The sequence below is a fragment of the Pezoporus wallicus genome, unplaced genomic scaffold (assembly GCF_028554395.1).
Source record: "Pezoporus wallicus isolate ANWC-B61680 ecotype Strahan unplaced genomic scaffold, APGP_CSIRO_Pwel_v1 contig_7379, whole genome shotgun sequence".
NCBI lineage: Eukaryota > Metazoa > Chordata > Aves > Psittaciformes > Psittacidae > Pezoporus > Pezoporus wallicus.
Window position 1 is genome coordinate 1268676 of NW_026642884.1, and position 24435 is coordinate 1293110.

A 24435-nucleotide genomic window follows, 5' to 3' on the forward strand; every position below is an offset into this window, starting at 1 on the left:
CATTTTATACACCCATAAAGATTTCTTATTACTGTTAAAGAGAAGCATCAAACACCCTCACTGTTTTACAGACACCTTTGCACGAGCTCACAGGTGCTTATATTATTCATTTCTGCCTCTGTACTGAGATGTCACTGTACAAGGCATTTGTCAAACAGAGAAGCATGGGGGCTCTGAAGAGCAGCTTTCCAGGATCCTTGTGCTAAATAGCGGGTGTGACTACTTTTGTTTGGTATCAAGTTCCTTTTGCAAGAGCCAACGACATGGATAGTTTTTCCCCTCCTCCAAAAACATCTGTTCCCTAAGTTTTCCAGACTTCCTTCCCCTTTACCGTATCACAAAGCCTTTCTTTTTAGCAAGGCTGCCTTCTTGATAGTCCATCACCATTATCTTCTTGTTTGCTGCAGAGCTGCCTGAATCACTGAATCTTGCAGAGCTTCCAGTCCTTTCAGCTCAAGGCCAAGCACCGAATTCAAGCATCCTGATTTAGAGAGAAGACTGTTAAGCTCTTTCCCTGCCTCCTTTTTTAACACTCTACAGCTTCCTGCCCTGGGAGGCAACCAAGTTGCTGTTAAGAAATGCCAGTTTCTGTTAAATATCCTGAATTCCTGTAACGCTGAACATTTAAAACTATTACTTCCAAATCTAGCACTGTAACAGCTTTTATTCTCCCAAGTGCAGAAATGAGCAAAAATTACTTCAGCACAAAGGAGTTTTAGCTAGTTCGTTACTGAATCTCACAGCATTTAAAGTTAACATTCAGGTTTGGCACGACCAACCATCCGCTCAAACACACAGCACAATGTCACCCCTCAAAACCCCACTGTTCAACCTAAAGGCACTTAGGTTTTTTATTTTAAGGGTGCGTCAGCTGCTAACTGAAAGTGGGAATGCTTCATTTAGCACGCACACACTTGTTAAACTGCTCACAGCATGCAAATAAAATACCACACTGTGCAAAAGCCATTCAGTCTCCCCATCCATAGATATGACCAATGGAACTGTGTCCAGGAAAGAGAAACTTGGAACAACACGTAAATATTTCAGTCCCCTATTCCCAATATTCACATACTATGCTAAAGCCCACATCCCTGTCGTGTTAAAGGGATGACCATGTTGACAATTTTCTGTACGTAATGGGTGGGAAAATGACCATTATGTGCCTTGCCCCATTACTGCACCCTTTATTTGTAATTATTACTGCAAACTGACTTTTTTTTTCCCCCCAGACAATAGTTGTGTTATTATAGGTACCTTTATGCTGTGCCAAAACACATACACACAGCAATTCAGAACAATCAGCCTTGTTTTCATGGGAGCAAAGGTTGCAGCCAAATGAAATGGGTGGAGAGCACATTAAACAATCTTGGAATCTGCTAATAGGATATAGGAAAATGTGACCATAATGCAGATGCAGTTCCCCTTTCACCTTCCAATGTTATGGATAAACTAAAAGCTTTGGAAAACCAATTAAACTGTTTGAACAACATTAAGCAAGTCAAAGTGCTCCCAGTGTGCTTACAAGACCACTGAGAAACTCCTTAAAAAGCGCTCTCTCAAAGTTCTGAAACCAGACAGCAAGCTTCCCCACCCCAGAACACCACCTGTTTAAAAGAGACAGGGTACCTGCAAGATGTCTGCTTATCCACAGGAAAGAGAAGCTCATCACGACAAAAGTTCCCACCTTAAAAGACATGATCAGCCCCTCCTCTGTCTAAAAGAGACATTTTTATTGAAGCACCTTGCTTGGTCAGCTGTAACCTGCATTCCCCTTGTTTGCTTTTGAAATGCACATTAGTCAGCTTTCTCCTTCACAAATGTGATTGTGCCTCTGCATGATCATATACTGAAGTCATGTCCTTGAGCCTGTGACATCAGTCTGTTGCCATGGTAATGTACAGGGCAGTCCAAAATACAGTACTATGGCATCACTGCAGGATCAGAAGCAAAGCAAGCAATGCCTGAGAGCTGGTTAATGCAGCACAAACAGCAGAGATATTTCAATTTAAATGTTAAAAGTGCAACTGCACTTTCTCATAATGTTCTTGATAAATATGGCTAGAAGCCTCTCGTCAAGAAAGATGATCCAGAAGGTCATCAAGTTAAAGACATCATGCATCGCTAAAAGGAAGGGCAATATGTTTCCAAGGATGGTCACCAAGAATGACGAAAGCTTAGCTCAGCTCTCTGAATAGAAACCACCATCTGTTCCTACGGCAAAACCAGGCTCTGCCTAAAGAGATCGTTCACAGAGAAAGAGGGATGGTCCCTTGGCACCCTAGACCAAATGCTGGGTTGCACGCGGTTTTTCTGGAAATCAGAGACTGGAGTGTCACAGCAATGTCATCCTTTCAAAGGGACGCATTACATAAGGCATGGTTCTTCAATTCCAAGCTTTGAAGCAAAGATCAGTGCAACATTAACCCAACCTGTAACAAAGCCATGTAGTTAAAAAAGGGTGGTACCTTCCAAGAGTTGTTATTCCATGTAGGGTTAGACATTAGTTCTGTAGGTTCCTTGCACACTCAGGAGAATGGCATTTCTGAAGAGCAAAAGGGAAGGAAAAATGAAATTAGTGATACAGTAAACGGTGTTACAACTACTAACTAGCTCTTAAAGCCCCAAAAGATCCGGTTTGCCCAGCACAAAGGGCATGCAGAAACAACAATCAATGCATTGCTGACATGTGGAGCACCACCAATTCAAGCAGGTCTTCAGTGCTGACTGAGTACACCCCAAAAGGAGTCCAGCAACTACAGTGGAAAGCGGCTGCCCTGTCACCAGGAGAAGTCCTGCTGGGTGGCTGAGCAGAAGCTGCTTTGGCATTGTGGGAGTCCAGGTTGCAAGGACAGCAAAGAGGAGGGACTACAAAGCTCTTGGCAGCCATGCTGGACCCCTTTCTTGACCTGTTCCTCCATTCTCATCAAGCACACATGTTTAGGAATCTGAGTGCAGATTTCCCATCATTGCTCTAGCACCTAAATTCCTCAAGACCCTTGAGTACTTTTGCATGTTCTGCTTCCGTGTAAACTGAGCCACTCCCTGCACGCTTGACTAGTTTCAGTTTACCTCTTTCCGCTTTCTCTTATTAATCCATGCATGTCCCGTAACTCAGACAACGCTTCCTTCTACAAAGCTGACTTCCATGCTTCCTATAACCTCAGATACACCCACAATTTCTTAACAGTGCCATTAACAAGCTGCAGGCACAAGAAGAAACATTTCAGGTTCTCTACAGAGATGTAACCTTCACCCTCTCCTAACCCCTCCCACTCAGGTCCCTGGCTATAACTACCCCATGTCTCATTATCTAATACTGAACACAAGCCTCTGGGCTGGGAACCATTGTTTATTTGTCTCTGCAATGCCACACCCCCAGTAGTGTTATAGAAACAAATTCTACAACCTGTTTGAGCCCGAGCTTGATTCAGACCTGAATTATACCAGTTTCTAAATGACTGGTGCAAATACCTTCACTTTCTCCCTGCTCACTTCAGCAGTACTGACTTAGGCAATCAGCCACCATAGGCAGCTCCAGTGCCAAACATCACTACAGCTAACTGCTCCTACAGACTACAACTGCACAGACAACAAAACATTTAAGTCCCTCTACTATTAAATACAAATTGTAAATCATGAAGGGAGGAAGAGACAGGCAAGAGGCACACTGCTCTCAGCATGACACCTGAATGACAAGCTCAGTGTCACCTCCCAGCCACCAAAGCATCCAGGGTTTGCCCCAACCTCAGCCCTTGAACACCCAGCAGGTTACCCAGCTGCAAGTCTGAAGTACTGCAGAGGCTGAGATTTTGGAGGCAACTTTAAGCCAAATGGATTTCAGAGCAAAATAAAGCCAGCAGGCTTCATCTCCATGGAGCTCCTGCAACATAACACAGGCTGGACAAGTTACTCAGGGCAAAGGTCTGTCTTATTAACTACCTAGTAAATTCAGATTAAAGTTGGACAGCTTTTTCCCCTCCCTCACATAAAGCTCAGGTGCTACCCAGCCCCCAAGGAATTGATCTACCTTCTGCAAAAAGGAAAGCTTGCTCACAACTACGTGGCACCACACACAATCTACAAGATTGTGGCACTTCAGGCACTCATTACTTTTTTTCCCCAAAAAAGTCTCCAGTACCTTATAATCTGCCTCCAGTTTGTTTTTTACAGTCAAGAGGGATCATAAGCATAGACACTGAAGCACATGAGCACCCACAGTGCACCCATCCCAGCTCATGAACCTTCAAGCCAAACACAAGAACTTAAAAACCAAGGCACACTTCAACCACTAAGAAAACATAAGTAAACACAGGCCAGAGAAGAGCCAGGGCTGGTGGGTGCTGTGGAAGCTTGGTTAATAAACTTCAAGAGAAGCAGAATATGGGGGAGACAAGCCACCATCCCAAACAATCACAAGAACCATGTCAACTTACACAGACCCTAGGACAACTCCAAAAATCCTAACTGCAGCACCAAGAAGGCAAACAGATGATTCTGAGATGTAGGGTTAGCTTTCTTACCAGGATAAAGAAACACAACCACACACAACCCTTTAACAACTAACAAAGCAGGATCCAGCACTCCACATTTGAGGCATTTGTGAGAGACACCATTTTATCATCCAGCAGTCCATCTCAGCACAAAAGATGCTAACCTCTCGTAATGGCGTCTACCATTCATTATAAGCATACAGGTAGATGACCTTCACCCGCTCATAGGAAAGAGCTGTGCTTTGCAGACCCAGCTGAACCTCCTGCCCACAGCTGTGCCCCTTTCCACCTACTTACCCTCAGAGGAGGTTGGCCAGCATGACAAGGAGTTATCACAGCCCATATTCTAGCTTCTTTTTCCCATGCAGGCAAGGCCCCCAACCTCTCTTAAAAAGGCAGCACAGCACCAGCGCTCCCCCATGAGACTCATGTTCTACAGCCTTCTTCTTACAATCCTGCTGCCAGATAATACTCCAGGCTTGAACCTAGTTTTTATTTAGGCTATACCCACTCAAACCTGCCTGCCTCCTGTCCCTGCAGTATCAGTGGCTATAAATGAATGGAGGAGTCTGATCAGCTATTGATTTTTCACAGGGAAAAAAGTATTTTTCCTCTATCCAAATAAATAAATGCCTCCTTAAAAAAAAGGTGATGCAGTTCATCTCATCAGAAGAACCCATATTGTTCTTATCAAAGCATGGATCCACTCCAGTGCATGATGCACAGGCCAGTTAGCAAAGCACGTTTGGGTCCTTCCCTCTGAAAGCCACCCTATAAATGCAAGGCCCGACTAAGAGGGCCTCATACCCTCTAATTATCTGAAATTCAACATCACTTCACCTGAAGTTATTCCAAGAGATTAATGCTGCAGTTGGACCCATACCGAGTTGCTCTACATGACCAATCCTATCAGCCAAGTTATGACCAACACAAGCAAGCCCAAACTTGCAAAAATAATCAACAGTGAAAAAGTGCATTATATTTCATTTCACAAGATTTTTTTACCTGTCAACAAATATCTGTCTTAGTGTGTTGCCATCCTCCCATCGTTCTGATTTGAGTTACTGGGCTTACAGCAAAAAGCAGTGAGAGCCAAGAACACTGCCTAAGAATTCAAGCAGAGCCTGCAACAACAGAACCCCTTTGGGGCAGTGACAGTTGAGTTCCATTTAATGCAAAACCAAACTACTTTTCCATTCAAGACAAAAGCAGAGACAAAGAATTGTATGTGGCTCAGAATGCACAGTCAGCTGTCTTTTTAGGAACAGATCAGATTTAACAGCTCTACTGCAGTCCAGAAAAAGTTCACCTGACAAGAGTTTAAACTTTGCCCAGTACTATGCTATGCAAAATCCAGGCACTTGTCTGCAGTGCTCTCATGGCCTTAAGCCAGTACCTCAAAATCATGATCATCAACATTATTTCCAAGAAGATACATTACCAACATTCAGCCCGATGCACGAATGCACTTTTATCCCATTTCAAAGACAGACAAGAACCCTCTCTCTGAAGCTCTGCCTGATAATTCTCTTTTGCATAATATAGGTTGCATATAACACCATTTCTACACTGTGGAACTAAAATGACACCATTCTGCTACAGCCTTGCCAACGTGACCACTCTCACCACAGGGACTTATGTTCTGAAACAGAAGCGGTAGCAGAGGTGTCCTCAAGCTGGTTTATTTGACTATTTCAGGGCTTGATGCAGATAGAAAAACTAATTAACATGTATCATTATGGAAAGCACATATATTCTAAATGTTCATCAGTTTATATTTAAACCCTCTGAAACATCTAATGTCAAAGTTAAACAGATCTTCCCCTGGCAAACTACTTGGAAAGCCTTCAACTGAATCTGCCAGATAAAGTAATGCAGTATTTTAGGATATTTTTGCTACATACACTGGGGACGTACCTCTAACATGCACAAAGCCCAGAGAAGCATCATGAGAGCTGCAAGAACACCTCTGTCCTAGCTAACATTCATGTAACAAAATCAGTTTCACTGCAGGCGAAAAAGGAAAAAGCCCTTAAGTTTTGTTTAGATTGAAGTGCTGCAAGCTACACCGCTCATCTGCTATCAGAGCAGATTGCTGGGCTGCTCCAATGATTATTCAGTAATGAAGTAACCAGAATTAGAAGGTATGCAATTAGTCCCATCTCCTCCTCCTCCTCCTCCCCCCTAAAACGAAGGAATAAAACACCCAGCACAGACATTATCACCTCTCCCTCTAGCTCTGCTACCCTTGTAACTTAAAATACCCATAATGCAAAGGAGAGCTGTCACTTACAAGCTGCTAAGGAGCCCAACTTGGACCTGAATGGCAGCAAAGGTGATATTCTCAGCATTTCCCCAGAAGAAAGTTACTGGGTTACTTGTTGGGATGTTTTCTCGGATTACCCACACATGCATATATTAAGTTTAACATGCCTGCATTTAGCCATTCCAGTAAAAGCACATAGCTTTTCAGAGGAAAACAACACTGCTGTTCCTACTAGCTTTAAGTTAAAGCATCTCCCACTAACCCTCCCCAGCATGACCACTGTGAATACATTAAGCTCAGGACACAGGTATCACTTGCTGGCACTTTGTCTAGCTTTATTGACTCCAGCCTGACAACGCCAGCTTATTTTACCTGCACCATTTACAATCTCCCCTTCCTTAAAGAGTTATGCTTTATGTTTGTAAAGCAGTATTCACAGCTCCTTCCCTAACTGCAACTAATATACAGAAGATGCAGAAAGGCCCCAGACACCCCAAAGCCAAATGGCAACCCATAGTGAATCTCTGCTTCCAAACTGCAATTCTGATAAAATATATATTGACATTTATTCATGCTCAGAAGCCCACTCATCCTCCCCTCCACCCCAGTGGTACCAGTTGGTCTAATTAAAGACATGCTTTCTCCCAACAGTCTGTGCCTCAAGTATACCCCAGGAAAGTTTCTCTATCATGATAAACTTTTACATTTACTTCATTTAATCTCTAGGTTTCTTCAAATGGAAAGCAGACTGACAGACTCCATAGTCCATAGCTGCCTTTGTTTTGCCTGGGCAGCCACCTGCTGAAGAACAATTCCTTGTTGTCAATGCTGTGACCCAAGAAACACGAAGGAAAAAAAAAAAAAAACAAACCCAAAACCCAAAAACCCTTACAGCCAATATTAATGCAACTAGCAACAGCAATGAACTAGCTCCATATAGCTCCACTGCAGGCATAATTTTACACTCGGATAAAGTTCCCTTACTTTTTTCCATGTTCATTTCTTCACAACCTCCTAAATATGTTTTCCCATAGACATATGGTCCATCCCTACAGGACACCGGTGCCTGCACTTCCTTGGGTTTAGTCAGGCCAGGGATGAAGCTGTTACCTTCACAAATCCATACACAACCCTTTCCTCACTGTCTTCCCAAGGAGGAAAAAGGGCAATTTTTAAGGCTAGAAGAGTATGCAGAATGCTGCAGAGACATTTGCCATAAGCATATGTAAACTACTACTATTTATCCTACAGTTTACCCAGAAGCCTACAGCTAACATGAGTGGATCTCATTTTAACAATTCCATAAGCTGTAAAGGCCTAACAAAGGAATCATTAGGAAAACTGGTTTAGAACACTGCTGGTGGCATCCCATGCACTATGCAAGGAGGGAGCATGACTGAAACTGCTCTGAGCTCCCATTTCTAGCTTAGGCTGTAAAGCTGCAACATCAAAAGAGAATTCCCAGTAATCTGTATCAAAGCTACATCTCCAACTGCTTCTGCTGCAAGACCAACTCAAAGCAAGTTATTATACATTTTAGTATGACTAGATCTGCAGTCCTACTGCATCTAAAAAAAAAAAAATCCATAACCACTGTAGGAGAAACACAGGGATTTTTTTTTTCTTAACACCATGGAAGATGGGTTTACTGCTATCAGTAATCCTCCCACAGCCCAAATTTCAGAAGTGGCAGCAGATTTACTTGGATTTCAGATGTATAAACAAGCACTCTTTGCATCATTTCATTCATGTTTATTAAGATAACATCACTTCATTCATGTGTTCATTAAGTTACCTCAGTTAAAACACAACAGTAGAGTACCATCCTTCTTTAGAAAGGAAATTTAAAAATAAAGAGGCAAGAATCTAACAGTTTACCCCAAACTTGATGGCAAACTGTTACATATACCTGGTGCCCTGATGGTTAAATTGAGGTCTAGAAACCCATTTCCAGAGGGCAGGTTTTCCTTAAAGATCCCTGACCATTTGTCTCAAGCTACCATGCCCTGCATGCTCAAGACTGTTGAGAAGCGGATTGCCTGGGCACAAACATCCTGCACAGGGACAGCCTCCTCTCCCCAAGACAGGACAGGGACATGCGCAGGCTGTCAGAAAGACAAATGACTGAGAAAATCAGTCACCCTGACAGGCTGCATGATACCAAAGCAAGAGCAGCCTAATGGCAGGAGAGTAAACTTTGCATATATGTTTACAGGGAGCTTCTCTCAACTACAGGAGTCAGGACAGGAAGAAGCACCAAAGCTTTGAAGACATAAATACGCTAAGACTGCAGTCCCAATCCCAAAGTGGAGGCTTCATGATGGAAAGGATTTTTACACTTTGCAATAAAGACTTAGAGCGAGGCAAAGTTCAAAACAAAGACCTCAATGAAGAGCTTTATGAATCAAAAGGGAACTAGGCTGCCTCTGTAATCATGTGAGCCGGTGAACATAAACTCCAGTCCAGTTTAACACTAGCTACTATCACTCAATATGCAGTAAGTCTTGTTTGAACTCATTGTCCAAACTCTTTTTAAAAATATAGCCTCCAGTATGACACATTGCAGAGAGCCAAACCACAGGCACAAGTCAGGAGTTAGTCTTTGAAGTTTAGATACAACAGAAATTATTTCACCTACCTAGATGCAGAGGGATAGCTGCTGCCTTTGATGCTACTTTGGTCTTAAACTGCCCAAGGACTCCAAATTGCTTGCTGGGCTGCAGAGCAGCAACACCCAAGCCTACACATACACACAAACATAATTATGTCTGGTTTCTGGGGAAAGGAAAGAAGCAAAATCTTTTCAGTGATGTTAGCATGCAAAGAAAATAGCACATACAAAGAAATCTCTAGAGTGACTTAGGAACAAGATTTTATGCTTGGCTTTCTGCCGATTAGAAAGGAATTAAAGAGCCTAGCAATATAACCTCATTCATCCCAAAGAAGAAACTGCATTCTTAAGTGATCAGCGGAATAACAGGGAGGAGGAAAGAGGGACAAAGGCACAGGACAGCAATTCCACACAGCAAAATAGGAAGTTTCTCATGGTACTGAGATAGAAAGCAGGCTAAGACCATAACACAGAAAGAATAGTTCAGATTTTAAAATTAATCCAGTCTATTGCATCCAAAAGAAAAAGAGTCAGTAAATAACAGCATTCCAATAAAGTAGACAGTATTTTTCACTATAAAATTCCAACTGTTTTAATATTCTACAGATTATGCACCTCCACTGACTGCCAAGTAGCAAAATCAGTTGGAGGAGGTCACAAGAAGAGAAGTGAATCGAGTGGCAAAGGCATTGCTAGACACCTTGAGAAGCTGAAAATGCGTAAAACCCCAGGCTTTCAATATGACAGAACATTTAGTAGCTATCCGCAATGATGATTTTACATCCAAACTTTCTGGAGTTTAAGAATTCACATCATGAGACCAGCTTTTAGCAGAATTAGGACCAGACTTGACATGCCCCATACTCCCCAAGGTTACTTTTTGAAACCCATCTACACTTAAAATATTTCAAGTGCTCTTCTCACACTGCAGAAGGGCAACCAAAACCTAACATCTAATGTTTTCGCATCTGTTTTATGAGAATTTAATCTCAACACTTTTTTTATTTGAATGACAGAAGGCATTTTGCATTAGACTGCAGGTTGAAAGTTACTGGAAATGGAAGCAAGCTGCTGTTACATACAGAAGTCATTGCAAGGAGGAAAGAAAAAAATGTTACTGAAGCTTGCTAAATCAAAGTCCATAAAATACCAAAACCCCAGAATGAAGTAGAAGTAGCTTAGAAGTTGCTAGGGATGTTTCAAGCTAATAAAATTCTAAATTAAAATGGCTGCTGCTTAAGTTTGCCAAAAAATTATGCAAATTTCCAAAGTTCATACATAGTAATTAGCCCAGCAGAAAGCAGGTCCCAAATAAATGACAAAGTCAGCCTCGCTCTTCTGCTTCCAGCAGATGGAATTAGCTGCGTGTGAAGTTATTTTTTGCAATTGGAGATTAAACGCATTATCCTGAATATCAGTTCCTTAAGTAAACAGCATGCTGGATACAGGCATACATGGTATTAGGAGTATGCAAAACCCAATCGGAATCCTTTCCCATCATTCTAAGCAAGACACTAAGGAGGCTGGGGGAGAGTTTACATATTTTAAACTTCATTTTTCAAACCAACTGACTATCTGCTGACAATTTAGCTGAAGCAAGTTCTCTCAGAGCAGATTAGCGTTTGTAGTCCAAACAGGTTTTTCCAAAGAAGACTGTCTGCCTTGACTAAAAATTCATTGTCTTGATGTGCTAATTCACAGAACACAGAAAGTCATCCAAATGGCAAGTTCAAACAATGTGCATAAAGAATGGGCTTTGCCTATTACTTCTCTAAAATGCAGTTTGTGGGCATATCAGTCATATACTGCATATCACATTCTGTAATGCACAAATTCACCTTTTCCATTCCTATTACTGATTTGCCACTTCATGCATACAAAGATACAGCCTTCTCCTAAACCCTGCAATTCTCAAGCTACCTGCAGCAATACGCTGAGCTGAATGACTGAACCTCAGGTGTGCCCTTGACCAAAATACTCCACCTGCGCTCCACATTCTGAATTTAGTTTCTCTTAACCACTCGAGCTAAGCACTGCCCCAGTATAAAAAGTTACTGTCAAAGACACTGGATGACCCAGCAACTTTTCTCCATTGTTATCCTGCCTTTATCATGCTTGTAACAGCATGATTCATAAACATGTATGTCAATGCATGCACCCAGTTTAGAGGGCACCCAACGAAGAGCATTCCATCTCCTACTGTGAGTACCAGCAGGTGAGTGTTGAGAAATCAACCAAAGGCAGTTACTGCACCAATTGTGAAAAGATAAGACAGGCTGCTTCTTGTGCAGTTCAGGCATCAGCTTCCAAACAGAAAACTTGTGAAAGAAATGAAAATATGCTACGAAAGTTGCTACATGGACATTGCTTTCTAGCTCCAGGTAGTCCAGAAAAAGGTTTCTAGAACCTATGCGTGCTACAAAAAGAGCCCAAAACATATCTAATTAAAGTTACATGGGGAAGGAAAACTTTAACTCTAATTTAAAAGTCAAGCGACATGCTGGCTTGAATACCATTAACCAAAACTGTGCAAATTAAAAGTACATGTCCTGAAAGCAGCAGAAACCGTGCCCAAAACAAAATGAGAATTCTCATACAAAAACACTTCTGTGGCCAAATGAAATACTGAGTTTAAGTAAGAAACCAAGCACTTATACCTATCATGTTCTCTCCCTCCCCTTCTCAAGTAGGGAGTCTCATTTATCTCAAAGCAATCAAAAGAAAACAGTTCGATTTTTAAAGGGAGAGAAGTTGCAGAAACAAAAGCCCTGTTTGGCACTAACTAATATTTGAGAAATCAAAAAGAGATTCTCCAAGTTAGGGGAAGGATAAAAACAGTTCTGAATAATTTACTTTGCATAGCCCAGTTCCTGCCAAAACAGTTTCGTAAATCCCCTGGTAGTTCAGATAATTTCCATTCTTAGAGCAAAAAAGCTAGATCGAACATTAGAAACACTAATTGTGTGATATGACCTGAATGATGAAAGAACAAATAGTTAAGTGAACCACAGCATCTGCTGAATTTTTAATCATTAGTTGTTTTGCTGTAAGGCAGAATAACATTGTATATTAGCTTCCAAGAATTGTACAAAATGGCACATTAGGACAGCAAGATTTTAACTGGCAGAAATTCAGCCTCCGTGCTACCTAAATCCCATTACTTTGCTATGAACTGCAGACACAGCAGTTTCTAAAGCAGGAACTTTTTTTAATCACATGGAAAAGCACTATTTTCTACACCCCAAGATACCAGTCAGCCATTACTGAATACCTATTTTTTTTAAAAGCTGACATTTTCTTAACAGCCATTTACACATTCCTCTGTAGTGTATTTTTACTCTCAAAACAGCATTAAGTAGTCATGTGGCAGCAACTCACAACAAAAGAGGTAGCTGAACCTCCAATGTGTAGGAAGGTGATCCATGTAAACATCCATATTACCTGTGTACTGCAACAGGAGGTGCCATTGCAACATGGTTAGGCATAGTTAACCACCAGCTATAGTTAATCCTTCTGCCTCTGATACCCGTCACAACAACACTGCAGACACCCGGCTTTTACCATCAACTTACTGTCCAAGTGTGTATCGCTGACAGTAGAAATACAAGCCCACACTATACGTGTATCAGCCAGTCCCGCTCTGATTTCTCTACATTTTATACCCAAAAATCACTAGATTAAACCCAACCTCCATGCCTACAGTACTCAATACACCTTCAGTTATGCCCTAGCATTGACTGCAACACCAGGATTAGCAAGTGATACAGCAGGTATTTCACTTCCACAAGATGACAAAAAAAATGAAGTTATTTGGGGAACAAATACAAATCCCACACTACAGCCAGAAGCCACACTACAGGCACTTAATTCAATTCTCAGTATCCTAGGGGTGAAAAAAAGGACATTAAAAAAAAAAAAGACAACCTTCATACATTAAAAAAGTTCTATTACACTGACTTTAATAGTATCTAAATTTAACAAGTTAATAGAATCAAAACAACTTGGAAAACAAAACCAGTAAAATATGGTACAAATAAAAACTGAGCAGCTACACATACCAGAGCAGCACTCCTGTGCCCTCCTCTCTGCAGAGCTTACAAAGCTGGTAAATTGATCTCTAACCACCAACTTTCACTAATGACCTCCTTCAAAAGCTTAAATGCATGGATAGGAACATTTAGTAATACATCTGATGACCAAATAATCCACAAAACCCATAAAAGCAGCAAAGTCAAGAGAGATGTACGCTTCCAAAACTATGTTATCTTTAAACATAGCCTGAAGACCAGTGCTATGTTTTCCTTAGAGTCTCAACTACCTGGTGCAAGAAAAGCCATTATCCTTTTTGAAACCAGGTATCAAGCCTGCAACAGGAATATTAAAATATGCCATATCTGCCAATAATAAAATCACTGGTGTCTGAGGATTATACCAAACTGCTTGTTTCGTTACGCTATAGGGCAGCAAGAAGTGGAAGTAACACATTATGATGAATGTGTTGAGACATGGAACCTCCAGGTCTCCAGTTACACCTAGGTAGTATTGTGTATCTATTTCCCAGTATTCAGCTTCACAGCACTAGAAATTGAACTTGACACCTCTGTACCTCAAAACCACAGCCCCTTCTGGCACAGGAACTACATGCCAGTCTCTATGAACACATGATCTCACTGCTATTCAAGGTGGCCAAGAGCTCACCAACACTGTGGTGCACATACACAGCACATTATAAGACAAGCTTCCAGTTTTAAGGGAAGCAAAAAGATGGTTTATATGCCTATAAGAAAGTCAGCTGCAGCTTAGTGCTTGACAAGTCACTCGCACTTCTTCACAATCCTTATCTAAAAGGAAAGAATTTTAAGACCATTTAGTGCTAGTGAAACATACACAGCTTCCTCCTCAAGCTCTGCTCATTCCCCAATTAAATATGAAAGAGACAACTTAGTCACATGGAACATGCAAAATGATTTTAAGACACTGGTTATTAAATCAAATCCCACAACTTTTCCCACCAACTAAAATGGAAGTTTGTCATGAGGAGTTTGGCAAGTGCAATGTCTTTGTTCCCAGGCTGCTGGTGATGAAGCCCAGGCTCCTTGACATTCTATTTCTTTCCCTCAAAGGCTCTGTGCTACAGCAAATTTACGGGGTTTCACAGGTAAGAGGAATATTGGGCGAGTTACCTTCAAAATGAGTCAATAATGCTGTCACTGTGGCTGCTGGAAAGCAATGCAAGGCACTCCCCTCAGGACCCAAAACCACTGCATTCAGAACACTCCTATCCCCTGCAGCAAGGGATTAGCCATTTACCAAAAAGGAATCAAAACACTGCACAAGGCTTCCAGTTAAGACTTCAAGAGAAAAAAAAAACAAAACACCCCAACACAACACTAGTGCAACCAGTCACACCAGGAATTCTTCAAGGGCACTGAAGACCAGTAGCTCACCCATCAGCAGGATGTCATTTGTCCGGCCAATGCTCAGAGTAATGGCTCAAAAAGAGAGCAGAACTAGATCTTTTTTCTTTCAGTCAGTCATTTTGCCGTCTCCGTGTTAAGCAGTAACAACATTAACCACCTACAGGCATTTACAGGTTTAGACTTTGGACTTCATAAACAACTGCCTACTTCCATGTGGATTGATTTTTTTTATTTTTTTTTGGCTCTTCTCTGGGGGTGACAGACAATTATAATGGCCAATTATTTAAAACCTTTCATCCGAGAAAATACGAAGCACTACGCAAACACTCATTAAGGCTTGTGACTCGAGTCTCTGCCACACATTAGCCCATTTCAAAGCTAGCCTGGATATCTCTAGCTACCAACACTGTATACCGAGAACTATGGTATAGCCAAGGCAGCTCGCAGCACAGCAGGGTTAACCACTTGAGTATGTACACAGATTCGCAGGCTGGTTTTACAGCCCTCGACGAACCCCGAGCTGCTGCGGCTGTGCTAAACAGCCCTTCCAACCCGGTTATTTATGAACGGAGACGAGAGACATACGCTGCTGTTGAGCACTGTATAAAACACCTCGCAGGACGAGTGTCAGTCCTATTTCTCCAGCCAGTACACGTTTTGTTTCCAATTGGAAGCCACACGGCACAAGTCAAAAAACTCGGTTTACTGAAGAAATTAGAAGCTACGCTTATTGTTTCGAGTAAGGCCTTTAAGGAAGTAATTTTGAGAAGAAATCTCTTCCCCTGTAATTGTATACTGAACCTTTCCTTAGGTCCTTAAACCATCCCCACGTGAACACCTTGTTAAAGTACTACCTACAATACCTAATAACGATTAACGCTGTCTTTTTAGATCACTGTTTATGTTCTCTGAGCTCCCCAACCCTTCCCTCTGGAAAGCTGACAGATGCATGAGCACGGCGTAAGCCATACAGAATCACACCATCAGGAAGTGACAGCGCTCAGAAGGCTAAAGTTTGGTTAAAAATACGTGGGGGGTTGTTCTGATGTTGTCTTTTTTTAAGGAAAAGCCCCGCGTTCCTGCAGGCGGGCCCACCGAGAGCCCGTGACCCGCCAAAACACAGCTCCCGGGCCGTCCCCCAACCCCCCCAGCCACGCGTTATGCAACCGCATGGGAGGAGAGCAGCTCCGGGCCGCGCGGAGGGGCCGGCACCCGGCTCACAAGGAGCCCTCCTTCCCCCCGCCGCCGGGCTCTCGCTGTCAGACCCGGCGGGCCGGGCTCGTCCGAAGGCGGGAAGGCCACGGGAGAGCTGCCAACGGAGCCGGGGAGGGGACACGACAGGGGAAACGCAATGAAACCCCCAGGGAGGCTGCGACCGCCGACAGCGCGGCGCCCTGGGCACGGGAGCCGAATGTTTGCGCTGAGAGGGGCGCCGGGAATAACACAGGACAAAACAGAAACGAGAGGGGGCGGCCGGCGGCGGGGAGGCGCCGCGCCGGGGGAGCGAGGAGGCCCGGTGCCCTCCGTGGAGCCCGGCGCCGCGCAGCCCTGTCCGGCAGGCGGCCAGTGGCCCCTCGGCGGCCCCCAGAACCACCATGGCCGGCCAGAGAGCGGGAGGTGCTAGCGGGAGGCGCGTGCGGGGCCTGCTCGCCGCCCACCTGCCCGCCCCGGCCTGCGGCCCCGCGCCGAGCCGAGGCAAGCCGAGCCGAAGCGCACCGAGCAGCTGACGCCCCTCCTCCCTGTCCCAAACCCACCACAAGAAGCCTACCCGGAGCGGGGCTGGCCGCGCTCCCGCGCAGAAGACGGCGGCTCCGCGGCGGCAGCGGCTAGCTGCGCTAAGATGGGCTGAGCGCGGCGCGGCCGGATCCCCCCTGCGCCCAGCCCCGGCGGCGGGAGGGGCCGCGCCGGCCGCGCCAATCCGCGCCCGGGGCGGGACGGGGTGGAACGATCCCGGGCCCGCTGGGGGTTGCGGTTTTGCAGGCCGCCGTCGTACAGTGCCAGGCACCGGCATCCCCGCCGCGCCAGGCACCGCCGGCTGCAGGGACCGGGGTCCCGATTCGGGGCCTGTCGGGTCCTTTCAGAGACTATAGCTCTCCTCATGGCCCGGAGGCTGTCCTCTTCGCGGGCCCGGAGTGCTCCTCGGGGCCTCGGCGGTCTCCCCAGAGCCCGTGGGGTCCCGTCGGCAGGTTCGAGGCGAGGGATGTTTCTAGACAGACCCCGGTGCTGGAGACCGGCAGGATCATGGCCTCCCCGCAGTCCCCCAAGCTGGCCGGCGTGGGACCTCACAGCCTTGCTCGCCCTGGTGTCGCCAGGCCTGGACCTTGCTGCCCCTGTGCCACCTGCTGTGAAGTTCAGCAACAACGGTGCCAGAGCCCAGCCAGCTGTCTGGCACCAGCAGCTTACAAGTGCATTTAATACAGTGATAACAGGATAAAAATTTATACGGCCCTCAGCAGGAGGCTAAAGAAATTCATTTGATAGACCTTCCGGCTTTAAAATCTACTCAGTTCCTGGTTGCAGGACCAAAAGAGCTTCTAAGGCGTTACTGGGAGCTTGAAAGTAGTCCTTCAAGATAATGGAACCTCGCTAGCTCGGTTCCAGCTAGCTTGTTTGCCAAGATTGCCTCCTCAGCACAATCACTAAGTACCCTTTGCAGTGATCTGTGAAAATGTTGCTGCTGTTCCTGGTGTAGATTTGTCCCATGCTGTGCAGCCCCTGGGCAGTGGTTCATCACATAGGCATCACCCCAGACATCTTCCTTATGTTATCCTCTTGGAGCCCTCAGCCTACAGAGGGAAACGGGCACCAGGGAAGTCCTCCAAAACCAAATGTACTGAGTACAAGAGGAAAATGCAAAGGGAAGGCATTGGGAAAAAGGGAATTAAGCAGTGGGCACCAGATGTTAGCTGAAGCCTAATAGAGTTCCTGCAAGAAGGAGCTTTTCCCCCTCCCAGGATGAAATCCCAAAAGATTTCAGCAGTTGAGGAGGGATGCAGGTCCTGTGAGGGAGGACCACAGATCACCCAGAGTAAGGGCAAGGCTAGCAAACCAAAAAGGTCTAATTTCTCTGACCTGCAGGAGGGCAGCAGTGGGGGTGTGACTTACAACTGTGTAATGCAATACTGTGAGAAGATCTTCGAGACCATTCTCAAGCTAAAAAGCAGTGTGTGCCAGCACAGCACAGTGCTGACAAGGGGCAGAGCTAATTAGCCAAGACACAGGATCACATGAACATGGCGTGTCAGATGGCTGAGATGAATCTCCAAAAGTCTCCAGCGTCCCTGTTAGTTACAGCTGCTATATACAAAGATAACATGAGGATGGGAGGGATGACAGAAGTAAAATGAGTTGCCAAACGTCACATATTAGATCAGTGACAGGGCAGAAAACAGAACCTACAGTTCCTCATCCTTCCAGTACTTTCTCCTCTGGACCGTAACAAAACCCCAGAACAATGGGATTGAGCTGCTGCTGACACAGTAGCTTCATGTGTTCCAGAGGAAAGTTCTGGGGTTTGCTATAGGACCATGGTGATTTGTTTGTGCACATGGAAAAAAAAAAAAAAATTTACTAGAGTGGTACCACAGCCCAGTGACATACACTGACACACAAGATATCGCCCAACAGCTTACAGGGGAATGAAATATGTGCCCTGTCATATTAGAAAAAGGCCTCACAATGGTACAGAACAAATCTTTTGTTGTAAGTTGATAAACACAGCTAAAGGCCATTTGCTGCTAAGTACCTTCTAATGATTAAGAAACCTTTCTCCCATTGCCCCTACCCCTCCCAGCCCAGCCAGGGCATTTAGTGATAATATAAGAAAGCTTTTGAACATTGTTTAGCTTACATGGCTATCTGGCACTTTTGCATTTCAGTAGCCTTGAACATTAAAAATACAATAGATAAACCCAGTCCTATCTTATCAGAGGCCTGGAGAAGTTCAACTGACAGAGTACATGGGATTAACCAAATCCTTACAGCTCTTTCATTGTTTCAATTTTAATTAATGGTCATATTCCTCAAAGTTTTGCATTGTTGTACTCTCTAAACCAAGCCGTTCCTTGTATTTGTTTTAATCATGAAACAACCCCAGCAGTCACATCCAGCTTCCATATGACATGTTCTGCTTCTGGGCAGTGGAGACACAGAGGTGCATGCTGAGAAAAAAAAAACACATGCAGGTTTTAAGCCAAAATAAATTAAATACACACACACATATACTAGAAATCTTGTCTAAGCTAAGGAAAATGATGCTCTTTTCAAATGATAACATAATGGTCATGGCTTATCTCAATTAGAAACCTACCTCATGCTGCTGAAACGTCCTCTAATACCACCACACTAAGTGGTTTCTTCATCTGCTATGTTAAAAGGGATGAAAGTACAGTTCACCCGAAGTAAACCACATGGAAGTCCACAAAGTCCCTGGAAAAAAAACAAAAAGATTGGTCTCAACTCAGCAGTGCCTTATGGTTGAAGACAGTGTCTGTTCTTAGGTAATTCCTGCTCCCCTCTTCCTTATGGAAGAAAACCAAGGTTTGAGAGTGTTTGGAAAGAAATGTGATTTCCTTAAGAAAAATCTTTATAGGATGAAACCAGCTGCAGGATACTTTCACTTCTACAGCAGGTTTTTAACTGAAATCTGTAACAGCAGTGAACACTCAGTGTAAATCCACCATAAATAACACAGGATGTAAAGATATGCTGAGATAAAAACTACTCAGGCTTTGTTTCCAACTGTATTTTACATTAAAAAGTTGCTAGTTTGCATTTTAGGCTGTCTCCTGTGAAAGCTGGGAGCTTATAAATGTGCTACAACATCTAGCAACTAGGGATCAGGCTGACAGAGTGCAATATTATACCCAGAGTCAGGTACCTTGTCTTTCTATTTATAGCCAGGAGAGTGTGAGACACCTCCCAAGGGTGAGTGGAAACTCCCATCTCCTGAGCAGAGACATCAAACAGGGATGGTTTAGACTTGCTCCAGATGTAGGGGTTTCCATCAGCATTGGATCCTGGGCCCACACATAGAGGGTTTAGGGGTCTTTTTGAAAGAACAGAGCAATGTCACCAATTTCTTTTTAACGCCGTGGACTGCAGGGTTTGAATGTGATGTCACTCATTTGTGTGCTTATCTAGGTGGTGGAGCAAATATCCAAGAAAGGGAAGATGCTCTCCAAGGTCATCCTAGTGAGAGTCCAAATGTCTATCTGTCCCACTTGCTTGGACCATTCCCTTGTTCCAGGCTACAGTCTGAGGCATTAGGGTGTTGGTGGGTGGCAGTCTCATAGTCCCATTAAAGAATTGCTACAGTGCAAATGAAACCCAAAGAACAGAGCAAGAAATTGCAGCAGAAGGCTTAACTGTGTTTCCTAGTTGTTGCAAGACAGGAATTTAACTATTTCCCACACCTAGAATTGGTCTTTTTTTTTTAAACTAGTGACCACTTAAGGAAAGCATAAGCAAAAGTTAGTGGGAATAGCCCTTAATGGTTTTGCTGCACCACTCTTGATCAAGAGGATATGAATTGCTTGGTGAGAGGTGTATTCTGTGCCCTCTGCAGCATCAAGCTGCACTCCACTTACTGGAGTTTGCTACAGGGGGGTTTCTTTGACTCCATGCAAGTGACAAGTATGTCTTGCTGTGGGCTACAGCTTTATAATTCCATTCACCAAAAATATATTCAGAAATGTAATTATTTAAGGGCTAAATTTGGGGATAGGTTTACCTACACACTCCATATTATTCTTCAGTAAGGTGCATTTATGCAAGGGTGGGAAGAAACACACTCACAAAAAACAATGTCCCATGTGAACAAATGAAGAGTAGAAAGAGCAAGTCAGCAGATTTTCACATAACCATCTCCTCGGTATAAAATGTATCTGATAATGACAGTTGTATTGCCAAGAAACAGATAGTCAAATTAGTTCTCAAAGCTTCAATGGGCAAAATGTAAGCATGTTATCATAAAATCATCAGGACTGTAAGAAAATGGGTTTAACCTTCCAGGCATGTATAATATCTTCATAGGATAATGAGTTTGTATATTTATATTGCTTGTTTGTCTCTATGAAATGGTAATATGTTTATTCCTCTTAACACAATAAAATCAGTAGCAATCAGGAATTTGGTTGAAAAGCACACACCACATGTTATCATAAAGTGACACTGCAATACTTTAAAATCATAGCATTACTCAAAAACGTCAAGACCCTTACTGTGACCTAGATAGTGTTAGTGGAAGGTGGTACTGCAGTATGCTAAGTAAATTGTCTTTAACCTCACTAGCTCAAGTAACGACCCATGAAGGTGCACAGCAGAGCCTGAGCCTGCCAAAGACCTGAGCTACCTACTTGGGTTACCTGTCCACCCTGAAGGTGTGTCATCCCTGATGTTACTTGAGCTAGTGAGATTAAAGCCCTGGCTACAAGTGCAGCCATGCTTCCTAAATTCAGTATCGACATCCATGAGTGGAAATGAGCAAATGTGCTGGTCTAGGTGCTCCAAGGAGGAGACAAATATTGTTTCAGCATGAAGGAATCCTTCATATATAGGTAAACAATAAGAGAAAATGATTTTTGCTTGGAAAACACTCCTAAAATAATTTTTTTCTCCTAAAACTTGTGCTTCAGTATGGTTCACATTACTGGACTACAACCTGATATTCTAAGGTAGAACTGCTGACTGCCCTCAAATTCCACCCATTTGGGAGAAAAAGGGGAGTAACAAATATCAGCAAACACTGAGGACTGCATTGGATTGAACTCTGTGGGCAGAGTCTACAAACTCCTGTAGTTCTGTTGTTTAGCTGGATCTTTTGCATGCCACAAGGGAACCTGGCAGCACTTAATAACCTCCATACTCATCTTTCATTGTCCTGCAGTAAATCAGTGATTGTAGGATTCGTCCGGATGGTCGATGTTTGCGAATCTTTTGCTGTCACCCCTGGCAGTCCCTACCGGGAGTCGGAGGGGAAACACTTCTCTAACTGCTGCAGTCTGTGAGGGACAGAGAGAGCCTCCAGTGGTTCAAGGCAGACCGCTCTGCTCTCTTAATCCACTCATTACTGTCTCCATCCACTGTAATCGCGTTTATGTAAAAATTTACTGACGTTTCACTGTAATGCCGTGTAAAGATCCTGCATTTGTAGGCTGTAAGAAGGTTTGCTCCTCCCGTTTCCCCAGCGCCTGCTGCTCAGCAATTTCCTGTTTGACACCACTTCATTTCAAACGCTGTCTACATTTTTGCAGTGCCACCAAGCGGTTGGTTCCCTCAATAGCGTTTTTACATTTTAATTTTGCTGATAAACAAACGCAGAGCGATGCAGACCAGAGTCGCATTAAACACAATTCACCACAGCAAAACGCCAGGTTGGTACGATACGAGCACAGGACTTAAAGAGAGAGTTGGTGTGGCAAAGGCTCGACAACCCTACGTTGCCTAAAGCCTGGGCAGACCCGGCTTCGGTTCCTCAGGCGGCGGCACAGGACGGCACCGAGATACAGACAGACCTGCCTGGGCGCCGGGAAGACAGGACGGAGCGAAACCCTCACCCTGCCCCGAATCCTCGCGGAGCATGAGGCACCAGACCACCACCTCACCTCGCCCCTCTGCCATCTTAAAACAGCTCCCCCGCCGCAGGCGGGACGCCAGACAGAAACCTCGCCTTCCTCATCCCTCCAGCCAATAAGCGGCAAGTGCGAGGGCGAAAATGCTAAGTGCAGCCAATAAAGATCAGCCGTGGCGATCACGAGGGGCCAATAAGCATCTAGAATATGCGGCTCTGCCCATTAACGGTTGGTATGATTGGGCCAATGAGAGCTTGTGGATTGGCTTGGGCTTGCCAATGAGCGTTGTCAGGTGAGATTTGAAAGTGAGGGCCGAGAGAGGATGCTCTGTGGGTGTTGAGAGCAGTGTCGGCCCAAGGTATGGCGGGGCTTCGGGAGCGGGACGTGGGGGCCCAGCAGCGATGTCTTTTCTCTGAGCTGGCCTGAAAACATGGTGGGGTGGTGGCGGGGAAGGGGCTGAGGGGAAGACGTGCGGTGGCATCCAGGAGCTGCGGTGGGAAGCGGGGGCTGGATGGAGGATGGCGTGCTGTTTGTCGTGACCCCCGTCGCAAAACCGTTGAGTCTAGACCCTGTTCGGCCCCTAAACTTGCTGGGTTCCTGCTTTAAAAATAGTTCTATTTTGTCGCTATTCAGGTTAAAAAATGTAAACTCGGTATCTAAACGTATTTCATGTCTGTATTAGTCCTTTGGTGCTTGTGGTGATGTTGGTCAAAAGTAGGCATTTTCCCTTGTTTTTATTTATTTATATACATAAATATATATATGCGCAGACATATATGTATAAAAATCAATCCTATAGATTTTCAACTTTAATTTTGAGAGGTTATGCTAGCTGGTCACAAATCCTTGGTTTTACGTTAAGTCCTTTGTCCCTTTCCTGCTACTAGTCTTGAATTTGTGCTAATTTAAAGTCTAACTAATGTGGCTGCCCTGTCCCTGACAGTGTTCAAGGGCAGGTTGGATGGGGCTTGGAGAAACCTAGTCTAGCAGAAGGTATCCCTGCCTGTGGCAGGGGGTTGAAACTGGATGAGCTTTAAGGCCCCTTCCAACCCAGACCATTCCGTGATTCTAAGATATGACTCTAGACTCCTGTTTGGGCAAGGTACTACTCAAAAAACGTAGCCTGGAAAGAAAAGTAGACAGTTTTTTTCGTCCTAAAGAGATGCTTAGGGCATGGAACATGCCATACAATTTTAATGAGCCCAAAGGGATCATGGTTAATCTCTTGTATTGGTTTTGCTGACCTAGGATGTGAGATGATACTACCTCTGTGGGCATCTCTCTCTGTATCTTTACTTATATCTGCCACCTTCAAGCTTCAGATCAATTCTTCTGCAGGATTACATACTGAAATCACTTGTTGTTGAGGCTTATTCATGTGAGAAGGCCTTAAGTGCATTTATACCACAATAGCTAGGAAAAAGTTGTTCAAAGTAGAAAGTAGAGCAGAAAAATCCTTTAAATGTTTTAAATATTTATCCATGTTGAAAGCAAATGCAGCTTTCTGTGAGCTTGCCTGGTAGAAAACAATGTGTATTCTGTGCATACAGGTTACATTACCTTCCCTCAAGGCACTAAATCAAAAATTGCACATACACTTTGAAAGTACCATTAGTGTACATGGTTAAGGTAAACTTCGGGAATTCATTCTGAAAGCCCACAAAGGATGGGTGTAGAGGCTTGATGTTAACTGCTGCTTTTAGGAGTGACATTCATCCAATGGGATCAGAAAGCCTGATTCTTCTAGAAGTTAGGTAGTAGAGATATATTCCTCTGATCGTTTTCTTCATGGATTCCTGTAATACAGTGGGGAATACTAACCAGATCAGTTCAAAAATTATTACTGGAGATCCTCATGAATTAACCTTTCTTAATTACTTGGATATAAAGCATGGCAAATGTGACCTATGAACTACAGTAGAGGTAGTCAGAGTCATTACTGAAATTGTCATTTGCAATTTTTCTGGTACATACCCAATTCAAAGAACCCATGGCTTTTTTTTTGTAACATGCAAACTTGAATGAAAAGAGCAAAACAAACCATAACAGTTTTTTTCCTAATCATTATGGGTTTTGT

At 43.9% G+C, this 24435-nt stretch overlaps 1 protein-coding gene across 4 annotated transcripts in view; it reads right to left on the reverse strand.

The window, feature by feature from the left end:
• Positions 1-16688, reverse strand: part of FBXO34 (F-box protein 34) — a 39704-nt gene extending 23016 nt beyond the window's left edge. For all 4 annotated transcript variants that reach the window (XM_057433042.1, XM_057433037.1, XM_057433041.1 and 1 more), the window contains exons 1-2: positions 16556-16688; positions 2466-2542 (exon numbers count right to left, since the gene is read on the reverse strand). The gene's annotated coding sequence lies outside the window, so the exon portion shown is untranslated. The remainder of the gene's footprint in view (positions 1-2465; positions 2543-16555) is intronic.
• Positions 16689-24435: the final 7747 nt, after the last annotated feature.